The 12,841-nt window shown below is 42.6% G+C and overlaps 1 protein-coding gene across 2 annotated transcripts in view; it reads left to right on the forward strand.

The window, feature by feature from the left end:
• EPHA3 (EPH receptor A3) overlaps positions 1-12,841 on the forward strand; it is a 306,893-nt gene that overhangs the window by 208,808 nt on the left and 85,244 nt on the right. The window lies entirely within an intron of this gene.

The raw sequence follows: 12,841 nt of genomic DNA on the forward strand, positions 1-12,841 counted from the left end.
CATGTGTAGCTTCCGTTCGTGGTGCCAAGATTGGGGTAATATTTGCTGATGAAGGGGAGACTAGATTCCCCCTAGCTCTTTATAGTTCTATTATGGGCAATAAATCATCAGGAAGTATCTGGCAGAAAGCACATATATTTGTGGAATGTCTGCTCCCTCCTCTTCCAATCTCTCATGTCGTCTTACAAAAATAGAAATCATTTTTCCTATTTCTCAAAAATGAAACCCAAATGCACATGACGTTAAGGCAGGGGTGAAAGTAAAATACAGCTCTTACCGGTACGGGTCCCACTCTGCGCCCCTCCCCCCTGGAAGAGGCGGGCCCTCAGACGGAAGGGGTGGAGCCAGGGTTGGAAGTAAGTTACATTTCTTACCCGTACAGTCCAAACATAAGCAACCCACCTCTCCTACATACTTCATGGATCCCTCCCATTGCATGACTTAGATATAGAAAATAAAGCTACTATTACTACTACTGGTACTGTCTGTAATAAAACTTTACTATTGGAATAACCCTGAAAAATTGAAAACTCACTGTCACATTTTTCTCCTTGTCCTCCTTCCTCCTCCTCCAGCCAGGCTGCCCAACGCGGCTAGGCTCCGTGTTCCCCCGACCCCTGCACTCAGCAGGGCCTGCAGCGGCTCCCCTCTAGCTTATAGCAGGGAGCAAGGGGACTGGCTGAGGGAGAAACCTCCCCAGGTAGCCTGCTGCCTGCATAAGAACAGTTTAAACTTAGCTGTTCACTCCACGGTCTGAACACGGGATTCGGGGCTATTTCTGGCATCCTTGTTAATTTCACTCACCGTTGTTGGGGGCGGGCGGTGACCAAAACTGGGGCAGTTCTTTTCTGCCCCTGGATGAGGCGATTTTCAATAATATAATCAAAATCAGGAACCATTTCCAAGTTCAGATCTATCATAACAAACAAGTGTGACAATAAGTTTTCCCTTTCCAAGCTTTTATTAGCTTTGAGTTTGAACTTTTTGTTATGCAGCCAAAAGAGATGAAAGTAAGCCAGTACTGAATGCTCCACTTACTTTCCAGTACACTACTCAACCTTTTTTTACCAGTACTCCGTACCGGCTTACTTTTACCTCTGCGTTAAGGTGATCCTGGATATGTGATTACAAAATCTAAAACACTTTTTCAGAATGAAGGGTATCTACCAACTGCTAGGAAACGCATTTGGGTTTTGGTGGTGGACATAGCACCAGGGGAATTACCATACTGGATCAGAATGAGATCCTGTATCCTCTGTCTGACAGTGGTCGGTACAAAGTGTTTCAGAGGTAAATGTAAGAACCCTGCAATAGGCAAATATGGGGTATTGTGCCTCCCACACCTATATTAGCTGTCTCATCCTGATCTTTAATGGTTACAGATTGGCTAAAGCTCTGAGACACAGGGTTCAATATCCCTTCCACAGAATGTTTATTATGACATCCCTGGATATTATTGATATCTGTATGTATATATAAGATGTCCAATCATTTGGTGAGGTCTTCCATCCCCATATTCAAGGAGAGCCCCTTTTCTTCCGTTGTTTTGTTGTTGTTGTGTTTGTTGTGTATTGGAGATTCTTCTCTTTCATCCTGTGCTCTACAGCACTAGTTAAAAATCATCTGGAGGATGTTCTTGCTCACAGCTCCTGGGAATGAACTCTCCAGGACCAGTGAAAGGGTTTTCTCAGTAGAGGACTCCAGCTTTTGGAACTTTCTTCCTTTGGTAGTCCACCAAGGCCCAAAGTTGGCAGCCTTTATGGCATGATGCATGATGTGTTTGGTTGCTTTTGCCTGTATTTTGTCAGATGTGATTTCCAACATGTGGCAGCAGAGGTTTGTTGTGTGTAATGCAATATGTTGTGAAGTTTCTTAAGCAATTTGTTCATTTTGAGAAATAACCCAGAGTTTCTCTGACTGTACGTAAGTGCCATAAATTACCACTATATCGATTCTACCATCCTGCATTCATGCAGAGTGCCTTAATACACAAGAATTTGCACTAAAATGAATGGGACTGTGTGGGCCTTAAATAGATATCTAAATCATCTTTCTTCTAGCAGGAATTGCAGTTATGAGAGCAAGATTTCTCTAGCCTTCCCTTCCTGACCAAATACCAAAAATGACAGTGAGTTATGATACTTTGTGTAACTGCAGTTTCCTTTGGTTAAGAAACCAAAGTTGTTTTCGTTTAAGCAACACAAAAATGAGAGGAATAATCACACGTGAGCAGTCAGGTAAAAGCAAGTCTGCAGGGGCCCAAGGACAACAAAATGAATGGCTTATCTAATAACTAAGTATTAATTTGTGGCTTTCCATGAACAAGGGGCAGAAAATGGTTCAGCTGCCTGGGGAGCCAGACCAGAAGGCTGGTTGTGCCTCTGAGAGTCACAGACTGCCTTCTGGCTTCTACCTTGCTGCAATGGGAAAGAACGCTGTGCTGTGTCTATGCCCAGCATAGCATACATACCTCCCGAGCACCAGCAGTTCTGCTAACCGGTGCCTTTGCTCTGCTCTTTCCCCACCCATTTGTAGCCACTGTGCAGGGAGAATTTAAGGGCACTTCAAAGGCTACATTTCTCCCTGTGCTTCTATTCACAGTATGTGTGGCCTGAACAGAGGCACATGGGGCTGCCTTAGACCCATTACTCCCCTGCATGGCCATGCAGTCAGTGCCAAAATATGGCCCTTAGTATAAAGGAGATAGGTCTGACTTCAAGATCACTCTCAAATTTGGGTATACCATATATTTTACCAGCTTCACAAATAGCTAGGCACTATCCCTAGAATATGGCTTTAAAAAGCACTAATGATTAAGTAACTACATTTTCATTTCGTTTATTTTTAGTCTCCTTACTTTACTTAGATTAATAAAAATCAGGGCTGTTGATTAATCACAGTTAACTCAAAAAATTAATCATGATTAAAAAAATAATTGCAATTAATCACAGTTTTAATCACACTGTTAAACAATAGAATACCAATTGAAATTTATCAACTATTTTTAGATGGTTTTTCTACATTTTCAAATATACTGATTTCAATTACAATACAGAACACAAAGTGTACACTACTCACTTTATATTATTATTTTTATTACACATAATTGCACTGTAAAAATGATAAAAGAATAGTATTTTTCAGTTCATCTCAAACAAGTACTGTAGCACAATCTCTTTATTATGAAAATGCAACTTACAAGTGTAGATTTTTTTTGTTACATAACTGCACTCAAAAACAAAACGGTACAAAACTTTAGAGCCTACAAGGCCACTCAGTCCTACTTCTTGTTCAATCAATCGCTAAGACAAACAAGTTTGTTTACATTTACGCTGCCAGCTTCTTATTTACAATGTCACCTGAAAGTGAGAATAGGCATTTGCATGGCTCTTTTGTAGCTGGCATTTACGTGCCAGATATGCTAAACATTCATATGCCCCTTTATGCTTCGGCCACTATTCCAGAGGACATGCTTCTGTGCTGATGACACTCGTTAAAAAATTAATGCATTAATTAAATTTATGACTGAACTCCTTGGGGGAGAATTGTATGAATCTGGCTGTTTTACCTGCATTCTACCATATATTTCATGTTATAGTAGTCTTGGATGATGACTCAGCACATGTTGTTCATTTTAAGAACACTTTTGCTGCAGTTTTGACAAAATGCAAAGAAGGTACCAAAGTGAGATTTCTAAAGATAGCTACAGCACTTGGTAAACTAAGGTTTAAGAATCTGACATACCTTCAAAAATCTGAGCGGGATAAGGTGTGGAGCATACTTTCAGAAGTATTAAAAGAGCAACACTCTGATGCAGAAACTACACAACCTGAATGACCAAAATAGAAAATCAACCTTCTTTTGGTGGCATCTGACTCAGATGATGAAAATGAACATGCGTTGTTCTGCTCTGACCTTGATTGTTATCAAGCAGAACCTGTCATCAGCATGGATGCCTAGCCTGTGGAATGGTTACATAAGTGGCTTTACAGGCTTATAGTGTTTTCACTGTGGAAGCTTGTGTTAAGATTTCTACTTGGTTTTTATATGCAGATTTCAGAAAAGAGCTGAGCAAGACCATCCAGTTTTGCTTCATCAGACAATCACATGAGATTTTCTCTCCATGGTTTTTCATGTTAATTCACAAATATGGTCAGTCATGAAATTTTGTTCTTTCGCACTGATGGGCAGTTTTTTTCTATTGTGAAAAATGTAAAAATTCTAGTCTAGTACAAAGTGATTACTTTGTACATCTTTGTTCCAAGTGAGGATTGAGGATTTTCACCTATACAAAACTGCCTTTTGTTGCTCCTAGGGGGAAATTTATGAAGACATTGAGGCAAAATGTTTTACTTCCCTCACTGGTGAAAATGTGATTTTTATGGCAGTTCAGCCAGTTGGAAAATTTCAAGAGAAGCATCAGTTTGCATTATAATTGCTGTATCTCTGAGGTCCAAAAGCCCCCTAAAAAGTGAGCAAATATTTCTCTCCACATTTGTCACTGGGCATTTCTGCTCATGGATCCATCAGCAGCCTAATAGTTCAGAACAAAAACAGTGCTGATTTTTGGTAATGTGGCATCTGAGAGCTCTGCTAAGCTGTTTAAAAAAATAAATGGAGGTGATGCTTTGGCAAGTCAGTCAGCTATAAGGAACAACTCATCTTTTTTTCATACATATATATAAATAAACCACAGAGAACCATCTTAAGTGCTGCTGAGAAATCAGCTGATGTTTGTAAAATGACTACAAAGTTCTAGGTCTTAGCACTTGTGAAATGTACAGTACCATATAAATATAAAGCACAATGAAACTTCAGTAGATCTTTTTTGTTCTTGACGGGGGAGGTGAGAAGTGCCTTATGGTCTAACTTCAGGTTTGAAACACCCAAGGCCAGATTCTGATCTCACGCTGGTGTAAATCCAGGAGTAACTTCAGGGAAATCAGTGGAGTTACGATGGTGTGAGACCAGGATCAGCCCTTCAGCCTCCTGACATATCAGCTTTTTACCCCCAGCAAGGGTTGACTCAGCCTGTAGTCCTCCCAAGACAGATTAACTGAGTACCATAGCATGTATTGTGTATGGGTCTTTCAAATGTCTTTTTTTAAACATCCCTGCTAGCATTTATGCTGCCAGCTGATAGACAGCCCAGATGGAGCTGCATTTCACTAGGGTTTCATGCAGTTTGTAAAGTCCTTTAAGTGGGGAAAAATTTGTGATGAAAGATGCTTTATGCATGTAAGAGATTTGGGTCTGATTCTCCTTTCTCACTGGTGTAAATCAGGACTGACACTGCTGAGCTCAGTGGAATGCCCCTGGTGAAAACTCCAGGAGAACGGCGAATCAGGCCCATTAATTTAGTGTCTGTTTTGTGAGTTGAGTGACTGCTTTTTCCTTTAACTCTCCTGTGTGAAAAGGAAGACTGAGGACAATGCCATTCCTAGTGGTAGTTTGCTTTGTTGGGTTTTGTTTTTTGTTTTCCTTCTGTTCCAGTGAAGTAGATGAACTGGCAGCCTTGAAAAATGAGCCCTCGGGCAAGATGTGGCTCTTACTGATATGACACTGCAGTATTTCTAATTCCTCTAAGCCTTTCTGTCTTTGACATGGAAATAATAGAGGAAAGACACAGGTTTCCATTTTAATCTACTTTTTAAGGCTAAATTTGTTGCTTTTCCTCTTAATTGCATTGTAGTGTACCTCGAGATGCCCACATGATGTGGCACCCGCTGAATTATGCTTTATGATATTTTAAATTGGAGCAGCACACCTCTGCCTATCACACATGCCGAAGGGAAGAACTCTTCCTCTGGTCTCACATCAATATGTTTTCACACAGATGTTATCTCCTAATAACACCAATCAACCATGCTTAGTAAGGGTCACTGACTGCTACAGGAGATTATATGGAAGTCAGAATCCCTGGAGGTGGGGTGTTAATTATGAATGTCATGCAGAGATACTGACAGCTGTGCCACACTGACTGGTCTGTGTGCAGAATTCTCAGGTATTTTCGGCCTATATGCAGTGAGAAATTGCTTACTTTCTCAGTTTGTCTGTATGAAACTTTAGTTGTACTGACTTTGCTAGTGCTTTTTATGTATTCTGTTGTAAAACTAAACAAATATCTAGATGAGTTGATGTACCCCGTGGAAGACCCCTGTGTACCCCTGAGGGTACATTGTAGTTGAGAACCACTGGGTTAAAGGTTTTATAAATTGGGCAGAGCATACCAACAATTCCTGTGATTTTATTCATACTTGGTTTGTGCAGGTTCTTCTCAGAACCTTTAGGTACACTACCTGCAGGTCAGATGACTCAAATGTTCTATCTAGGGTACATATCCTTGAGCCTTAGTTATAATCACAGTTTGGCACTTGGAAACCTCCCCACTGTCAGGGCTGTCCTAATCTAGTGACCAAAGATTTGTTAGAAAATATAGCTTTTTCTTCAGCCCCAAGTGATAAACTATCACGGTTGTGCATGAATAGCTTCTGATAAGCTCACCTCTCCCTTCCCTTCTCCCTGCCTTAAAAACCCAAAGGAAAAGAAAACAGCAATGCCTCTCCTTTAGCCTCCAGGCTCAAAAGGCAAAAGATTGGTTTTCATACCACTCAGGTTTTGCTTTCTTTCAGACTGATTCAGGAGTTCAGAGAGTAGTATAATTATCAACTACCAAACCAGGGACAGGGAGACTTCAATCCATATCTGACTTGAAGGTTAAAGTTTGAAAGATCCAAATCGAACAGGTAGTTCATCTGAAAATTGACTCTAAGAATGGTATTGTGGAATTTAGTTGTGTGCTTGTTTATCCTTTCTTGATGGCATTTGTGTCAAATATGCTCATTTTACAAGTCAAAAGATGATTTTCTATCTGGCATCACTGAAAGCTCACACTAAGATCTAAACATTAATCCATGGTCTTTCTGCTCTTTACACCTAGTAATGAAGATTTCAGTGAGAACTGAGCCGACATCTTTGCTGATGGTGCAGAATATCCTGTTTTCTGTAAAATTACTGTCTCCGTAGTGCAAACTCTAGGAAAACCTGATTGCACCTAGGTGTTGAACAAAAAGTTATATTGCCCTGTAATTGCTTTTATTGACATAACTACACTTTAAATAGAAATGGGCAGAATATTTGTGCTTGCAATTTCAGAGAAGATGCAAAGAACCTTGACCAATCTGAATGACCACTGCAGTGATGAAGGAGAATCCTCAGTGTTTGGGGATTGCTTTCGTTTGCTTAATTTTAAATGTTTGCTTACATAGAATATCAGGTTTTGAAGGGCCCTCAGGAGGCAGCTAGTCCAACCCCCTGTTCAAAGCAGGACCAATCCCCAGACAGATTTTTGCCCCAGATCCCTAAATGGCCCCTTCAAGGATTGAACTCACAACTCAGGGTTTAGCAGGCTAATACTGAGCTGTCCCTCCACCCCCATTTGTTTTGCATTTGTTAGTTTTAGTGAACATAAATATTTTCAAACTAGATGCCAGTAGCATGCCTTAATTCCAAGTGCTGATGGTGTTTATCATGTAAAACAAAATAAATAATGAAAATCTCCTTAATTTATTTCAATTTAGAGTCCTTAAGTGGGCAATAACACAGCATGGCAAAACTGAGACATAGTTGGAGCAGGTCATAACATATGACTTGGACTCCAGTTTAGCAAAGAAATTAAACACATGCTTAAATTCATCCCTATTCAGCAAATTCAGTGGAACTTAAGCATGTGCCTGAAGTTAAGCATGTACTTAAAGTGCTTTGCTGAACAGGGATGGACTGCTGATTTGAGACCTTAGACATCTATTTGACCCATTGTATTGTTTACTTTCAATTTGTTTTGAAATGCAGGCAGATTGCAGTTTCTCTGGGAACAAATATTATAAGCATGGCAGTGACAGACCACAGTGCAGTTTATACACTCCCATAGTTTTTAACATATCAGTGATACCATTCAGCCTTCAGGAAGCACTCTGCTCTGGATTGATATAGAATATCCAGAAGCCAAATAATAAGCTGCACAAAAAAGATGCCACGCATTGTCTGTTCTGTTACATTTTTAGCCTTGTGATGAAGCTGAAAGTCTCTGGGTATAATCCTCACAATCCAAAGTGTGTCTGTGGTGAGCTTCCAGACTGGATTTCTGTCACACTGTCTTCACTCTTGATCTTCATTATGCCTAGGGCTGACTGTATAGGAGAAAAGCAGCAGTTGGGAGGGTGTGAGGAAGAGGGAATCCTTTGGATATTCTTGCCTAGTCCTCTCTCAGCCCACAGTTACAACTGTTGTGAAGCTTTAACACTGAGAAACACCTGACTGTAGCTTGAGGGAGTCATCCCCAACCGCACACATCCAAGAAAGATTAGCCCCATGAATAACCTCCGTTGTGAATTTAATCTGACGTTAAACCCCCACAACTCCTGTGTTTGGGAACTCTTATTCCAGTTTAAGAGTGACTTTACTTGGGATAGCTTAAATTGATTGGGAACAGGTTTAAACTAAATGTGTCCACATGGAGGTTTGCACCAAATGTAACTTAATCAGTTTAAAAAACTATTTAAATTTAAACCAGTACTGTTTTCCCGTGTAGACAGTTAACTTATGTTTGAAGTGCTCTTGGGGCTTCTTAGCTATAAGGACCTGTGTATGCTCTGGGGAAGCAGTTTGTGAAGAACAATTTTGCCTTGTCAAGAGAAGTGGATGTGATGAACCAGTCTATCTTTAATTTCTATTGGTCATAACATAAATGTATTTGTGTAGCCACTTCAGGCACCAAACGCAGCTGTTTGTACTTGAACACAAATTGGAGCAGGGAATGGGCTTAACTGGGAGCATTGCCAGAGCTCATGGATAGAGCCAGCAGTGAGCTAAGTCCACTGCCTCATCCCATAACCTGCAATGACAGCAGCAGCCTGGTTCTCTGCTAGCTCCTTAGTATTAGGCTGACGAATTATTCCATCTTCGAGCTTCACACCGTCTGCATGCATTTTCCTGAGCACTTATACTGTTTACTGCTTCCCCCGTCTGGGCAACATGAATCAGTGAGTCCAAAGTACTGGTAGTATAATTATCAACTACCAAACTTCACAGCAAGGACCACATTGTTCCAAGTTCACTTTAAATGGATCAAATAAACATGAAAGCAGTTGCCTAAAGGGCAGGCTTCCTCTATCTTTACTGTATAGTAGTTTAGAAACCAAATAGCTGTTTTCTTAATCATTAAAAAAACATTATCAGGGTTTTAATCGTGTGTGTGTGTGCATGCGTGCGTGCGCACGCACTTGGTTGTTAGGGGAAGGTCCTGTCAATCAGATTGATGCTTGATGAGCAGAGATCTCATTCACCAGGGACTCTTCACTGTAAGCTAATGAACAAAAAAAGACTGGGTAGAAATTTTACTCATGAATCAGTACAGCTTTGGGTGGGGGTACAAGGAAGTCATGCCAGCACTTGCAAGTTACTCCTTACTTCATCAAAGGTATATTTCAGCTTAGGTTACTTATATAATTGCAACACATACTGTAGTTTGAATATTTACCTGTCTGGTCAATGAATGTTTAGGAAACCTGAGATGATGATGTCTGAGTACTGCATCAGGGAATGGGGACAGCAGATCATGTCAGCCACCTGCAATAAATTATTGTCAGTATCGCGTGCATCTCTGGAAGATTGGCTGGTATATTGTGCTTATATGTGTCCAGGGTGTTCCCAGAAGCAGGAAGAGTCACAGGGGTTTTGTGTCCTGATTTGAACCTCACCATTTGAAGATGTGAGGGTCTGTTCCAGTCATCCTTATACAAGTGTGTACACACACACACACACACACACACACACACACACACACACACACACACACACACACACACACACACACACCCCTACCTGTTTAAGATACAGATTGTTGCACTTACAGAGACACAATAGAGTTGTGAGTCTTCAGCACTCCCTAGTTTAGAAATGGAGCAGCAGAGAGGCCTGTTTCCGCCAAAGTAACTGCCAGCGTTGGGAAACAAACTACAGGAGATGACCATTGTGCAAACACAAAGATACTTTATTCCCCCTCATCCACGGAGGAAACCATGGCAGAGATTAATAACAAAGCCCTGCCTTGGACCCAGTAGAACGTGAGAGCACCTTTCTCTTCCTTTGTCACTCCTCTCTCATCCCTCAGGTGTCATCATTCTTCTGTCATGGAACCTTCCTTCATTTTCTCTCCCTCAGCCCAGACAACACAGCACCCCCTCGGCATGCCCTTGGACCTGCGCTGCTCCTTCAGCAGAGTCTTCATCTTGGTGCTCCCTTGGCAACTCCTTGAGCCTGGCTGGTGCAGTGCTTCATCAGCATCCCCTTTGGTGCCCCCTTGGGCCTGGTAGGTCTGGCACTCCCTCAGCTGGCATGGTATTCCTTGGGTGTCCCCTTCAGTGCCAGCTGGCACTGGGCTTCCTTGGCCCCTTTGGTATCAGTATTGGTGCAGTGCTCCTTCAGCAGCATCCCTTTCAGCCTGGCTAGTGCACTGCTCCCTTGACATCCCCTTCAGCGGCCCATTCAGCCCAACCCTCCCTCAGCATCCCCTTTGGCACAGGGCTCCCTTGGCATCCTCTTGGGTGCAGCAAGCCCAGCTCTCTCTTGGTGTCCCCTTTGGCACAGCAGTAGCTTGGTATCGCCTTGGGTGCAGCAGGCCCAGCGCTCCCTTGATGTCCCCTTTGGCACAGCAGTAGCTTGGTATTGCCTTCTGCACGGCACTCCCTCTGTGTCCCCTTTGGCACAGCATGGCACTCCATTGGTATCCTGTTCATTGTGTCTGGTGCAGCACTTCTCTGGAGTCCACTTTGTTCCAGCTCTCGTGTGGCACTCCCTTGACTGGTGTGGTATTCCTTCAGCATCCCTATTCCCTTTTGTGTAGATGCCAGGCCATCTCTTGAATGAACTGACACCGCTTCCTCTCCCTCCTGGGGCTTTGCTGTCCAGTCATGCCAGATGGTTCTGGATTATTACTTGGCAGCAGCTAGGTATGTTGCATCATCTCATGTGATGAGGTGTGTCAGAGTGAGCTGCTGACATCACAGAATTGTTGTGTCAGGCACCTACAATGGGCTGCGATAGGGATTTAAGGCTACAGTTTTCTCCAGTCTTTCCAAGCAGGCTTGTCTGTTTCCCATGTCACTTCACAGATTACTGATTTCAGAACAAGAATCAGGAGAAGCCGAATTGGTATAGCGGTTAGAACAGAAGCCTGGGAGTCTGATTGTCTGTGGCTATGGGTGGGTCACTTCTCTTTGTTTCTTGATTTTTTTTTTCCCATCTGCAAAATTGGGCTAGTGATACTGACCGCCAGAGCCGGCTCCAGGCACCAGCTCAGCAAGCAGGTGCTTGGGGCGGCCAAGGGGAAGAGGCAGCACGTTGGGCTCTTCGGCAGCGGGTCCCTTGGTGACCGCTTAGAGCTCTTGTGGTGGCACATGGTGCTGGAACACATCAGAATGTTAGTAGCTGACACTGCTCTAATGGCTCCATGAAACGTGTCCTCAAGCCCCTGTATGTTATGAGAGTGTTTTGGTAACCACATCTCCATTCCAAACCCCAGATTTCAAGTCTTTACAATTTTCTGCTGACAGAAAGTTCCAGCCACTTGTGGTTAATAAATATTCCGTCACAGTTCCTGCAAGGGTCGGGGCGTCCATGCTGGAGTCCAGCTCTGGGAATTGCATTCCACACCCTCTGCATTCTTTGCTGGATACAGGATCCTTCATTATTCCCTATGCTGTCAAACAGCTGCTGGGTCCCAGGCCAGGGCTGGGAGAAGTGATCCCTGTATATCCCATTCTTCGTAAAGAAAGGGCATGAGGCTGAACTACTGAGCTGTGTGTGGATTGCTTTGAAATCCCTATATGAAAAGAGAGATCAGGGTTCAGCTACACTGGGAAACTCAGCAGGTTTGGAAACAGTTTTCAGTTTTAGCAGCCTGTCTGGCTTTCCACTTGCTCACCTGAGCCCCCTGGCGGGAGGATGGGGGCAGAGCTTCTTTTAAATGAGCTTGGAAAACCAGAATTTTCAAGACCTTTTGGGGTGGAGTTATGCCCCATCTATCCAGCTGATCTAGTTGTGTGAGTGAAAAACACTTTTGAGATCAGTCACTGAAAATGACTTCAGAACATAGTCATTTCCCTAATGTGGATGGGGCCCATAAATGCACAGTATTATACGTTACCCATCCAAATGCCATTCGCCTTAATGAGCACATTATTCTGACTCCATGATACAATTGTGACTAACAGCCACTCTGTCTTCTGCTAATGTGCAGCATTTGTTTATTATGATAATTCACCTCTTTTTTTCCGCTGAGGATTGTGTCTGTCTCTCTGGAGTGGACAGTCCGGATGGAGGTGGAGTGGGGACACCTGGACAATGGGAAGGGTGGGGTCTAAGGGTCAGTCTGTTTAAAAAAGAGAGAGAGAGAGAGAGAGAGTGTGTGTGTGTAAAACTAAAGACATGGCTTTTGCTGTTTATGGTGTCCTGATTAATGCACTGGACTGGGACTCAGTAGATCTGGGTTCAGTTCTTGGATCTGCCACAGACTTCCTGTGTGACCTGGGGGAAGTCACAATCTCTCCTATCTCCGTTTCTCAACTGTAAAATGGTGATTCCTTTCACCCATATTTTATCTATTTAGACTGTAAGCTCTTTGGGGCACTCCTCTTACTATAAGTTTGTACAGTGTCAAGTACACGGGGCCTGGCTGCTAATTGGAATCTCTCAGCACAACTATAATATAATTATTAATAATAAGATGCATTTCATATATTAACTCATTTTGAGGGGTCCCTGTGAGAGGATATGGCTGATA

This window comes from Mauremys mutica, chromosome 1 (assembly GCF_020497125.1).
Source record: "Mauremys mutica isolate MM-2020 ecotype Southern chromosome 1, ASM2049712v1, whole genome shotgun sequence".
Lineage (NCBI taxonomy): Eukaryota > Metazoa > Chordata > Testudines > Geoemydidae > Mauremys > Mauremys mutica.